Raw genomic sequence first — 3,944 nt, forward strand, 5'->3', positions numbered from 1 at the left:
ATGAAGAAATCCTCCCAAATGATGGTGTAAATTGTCCGACAAGTAAAGTAAGAGTGCACAATGAACATGATATCCAATACCGCATCATCCAAGGGAAGAGAAAGTGCATCTTCTTCCAATGCCAGTTGAATCTTAATTCTTAAATTTTTGGGAAGGATGTTTCAATGATACTGGTAGCAAGAATCACATTTCACATAGGCATCATATGGGAATGACATCCTGAAAGAAAATGAGATGGTAGACACACAAAATAGGAAAAATGAAGTCATGAAATAAGACCCATCTTTCGCATATAGATAAATCCCTCATCACATGCTTGAAGGATATAAAGTACCTATTCCCATGTGAGTAATAAAGAAAATGCCACCAAAATTGGTGTCCAATTGCAACTATGATGGATGAATTACAAGATTGATGCCCCCAAAATGAAGAATTTTAATATTGAACATGCCATGTGCAAAAAACCACATGGCCAAATTGAAGTGAAATTGTACTTAGGTGATGCCTACAAAAATGATGCTGAGCATTGAGGGAGGAATTCACAGGACTTACCATAACATCACACATGCAAGAATGAATTATGAGAGGGTAGAAATTAATGGTCAATACTTAATTGTGGCTTTTACTTAAGTTTCTAGGTTGATTACAACTTGGTTCCAATAAGTCACTCAGCCAACACTGTCACATTAGTCATAACTACTGCTCACTATCATCACACTTCCACTTGATGTCCAACAAGAACTTGATCAATCATACCCCCACTTGATGCTCAACAAAGACTTGTTCATAACTAACCCATGTAACTCAGGAAGAAACTTATGATCAAATAACTCAGACACTCATAAGCCTGAGATCACTCGATAAGCACGGCAAGCACCCGATAGAAAATTGGTTAATACATCACCACTTGATTCCTGGTAGACACTCGATTACCACTGAAGTGAGTTACTCAGTGAGACACTCTGATCCAACAATTCAGTCAACACTAAGCCCAAGCTCACTCGATAAACATTATGCCCGAGTAACTCGACAATTGCATCACCCTATCCAACTCGGCAAGTACTGAAACTTGGCAAATATTGGAACATGGCAGGTGCAAAAGCTTGGTAATAGTACTGGGACTCAACAAAGACTGAGCATTCACCACCAATACAAATATGAGAAATAACCAATTACTATTAACAGTCCATAATCTCATTAGAAATCAATTTTTACAAATCTTTGTAATGCTCAATGAATGCGGAAGACTATATTGCAAAAGTTGTGATCTCATTACAACCTAAATTGGAGAGATAGTTGGAAATTATGTTTCCATCTCTGTATGTGTGTGATAAGGTAACCTCATGAAACTAATCAATTATATTCCAAATTTGTTGAAGCACATACTTAAGCTTCCAAGAAAATGATTGTCTCTTAATAAGGCTAAGATTATGACTTGAGAATCACCTTCTATTTGCACATGATGGAAATTCCAAATCTTGGCCAAAATTAATCCTTGAAGTAATGATTGAGCCTTAGCCATATTATTAGTTCCTATGGGTAAGGGTTTCATTGTAATTGCAAGTACTTTACTAGTGCAATCTCTAATGCATGCTCCCAAACCCGATTGGCCTAGATTACCTCTAGATGCCCCATCAAAGCTGAGCTTGAAAAATCCAGACAAAGGAGGTTGCCATTTAGCTCTAGATCTATCTATATATTTCTTGTAATCTTGTAGATGTTCTAGATCCTAATGGAATAAATATTGATTTCCATTCTTGAATGATACCCCCATCCTAAGAAGTGATAACTGGATTAAATTTACATATATTAACACTTGCATTAGTAACTTCTAAAATCAAATTTTCAATGGTTTGGAACACTCTCTCTAGAGTTGATACTTCTTTTCTAAAAAGCCTCTTATTTCTTTCCCACCAAATTGCCCAGATCCCTACAAATAAGGCATTGGGATAAAGAACTAGCCATGCCTGAAAGATATCCCAAATGTTATTTTGTAGTTGACTAGAGTAATTTAATTTGTTTAGAATAAATGTCTAACACTGATATGAAAATTGGAAAATTACAAAAAGATGCTCAACTGACTCATATTCTTCTTCACATAAAACACATTTAAAAGGAGGAGCAATACTTAGCCTAACCAACTAATCACTTGTTAGAATCATGTTCTTAATTGCTAGCCATGCAAACCACCCAAACTTGGGTAGCAATGCCTTGTTCCAATAGAACATGAAGGCTCAAGAAGGATTTTTTGCCAGCTCGACTTTTTGGAGAAGTTTGTAACCTTCCTTAATTGAATAATTACCATTCTTAGCTAGAATCCACAATAGTCGATCCTCAATCTTTGAAACAAAAGCTTGTCTATCTAAAAAAATAGATTGAAGCTACTATTTACTATTACAAATGCAATTATGAATTAAATATAATAATTTAACAAATAACACTTTACCTTTAAAATAAAATACCTATTTTATTGAATTAAATATAACAATTTGAAAATAAAACTTTACCTTTAAAATAAAACAACATATTTATTAAATATAACAATTAAAAAAATAAAACATTACATTTCAAATAGAAAACCTATTTTATTGTTTAACATTTATTGAATTAAATTTAAGAATTAAAAAATAAAACTTTACCTTTAAAATAAAAAACCTATTTATGTTACATTTCAAAAATAAAAAAATCTATTTTATTATTTAAACTAAAAAAATCTATTTTATTGTTTAAACCTATGTGAATTAAACCTGCTCGTGCATGTGACCTTGCACAGCCAAATTTTTGTTTGTACTAATCTAGTCAGATCTAGTACGGTCAGATTCAATCTGACCAGAACTCTCTACATGTCATCTGGTGTGGCACTTTCTTTCATGTTTTTTGCAATTTTGAAGAACTTAACACTTAAGAGGCCAATTTCATCATCGAAATTAGAGTTTCAAAAAAGTAAAAAATACCATTGGATAGAACTTGGAGTCAAAATTATGCCAATATAATTTTTTTTTATAGGTGACCTAATATCGATTACAATAAATGCAAAATAATGCAAGTAGGTATTTCAACATTGAAGATGATGCACATTTGGAAAAATATAAAATTAGTAGATGATAACGAATATTTTTAGAAATGATGATTTTTTCTAGAGGAGAGAGTCCTCTTCAATAATACATAACATTTGTAATCGTTAACATAGATTTACTAGGTAAAATATGGTGGGAATGAAAAATTGTTAAATTATGAAAAGTTCAACTTTAAATGTCTATAATAGACAAAATATATAATATTTTTGAAAATTTCTTTTTGATAGTTCTAGGTACATATGTCATCAACAACATAGTTCAAATTTAGATGAAAATACATTTATTTATAGTTAATTCTATGGTGGGAACTATAACCCCTAATTTGCTTGATTTTTAACACTGTCAAAAAAGGTCATTGAAATTTATAAAAATATACTATTTTAATTTCTAATTTTTTAAAAAAATAACATACATAAACTTTATCCTTTCATACACATTTCATTAGTTCACACAAACTTAAATTCAAAATAGAAATATGACTTTTACATCGTTGAAGTTTAACACTTTTTTTGATGTTAGCATTTTCCTTTGTAAAAGGGTGACACATGTTTGTACTTTTACCCGCAAGTGAGTTGTGTTTTATTATCAGATCAAGTCCTACTACTACTTTTTAACCATTGTACCAATTTGGGTAAATCCTTTGGATTTAGGCTGACCTAATAGTCATTTGTAAATCCTTTAACTAGGTGAAATTTTAATGGAATATTCTAAAGTCCTCTAACAAGGCTCACTCCTAATAGGGTGATTGAAATGCTTTAATCAAGGTCACATTTAATAGTCTGCAATATAACCTTTAATAGGGTTGGCTCTTCACAGGACTCACTTCAAAAGAGTGAAAATTTTTAGCATGTTACTATTGATTTTTCC

Source organism: Cupressus sempervirens, chromosome 9 (genome assembly GCF_028749045.1).
Source record: "Cupressus sempervirens isolate cs-2001-9-10 chromosome 9, ASM2874904v1, whole genome shotgun sequence".
NCBI classification, from domain to species: Eukaryota; Viridiplantae; Streptophyta; class Pinopsida; order Cupressales; family Cupressaceae; genus Cupressus; species Cupressus sempervirens.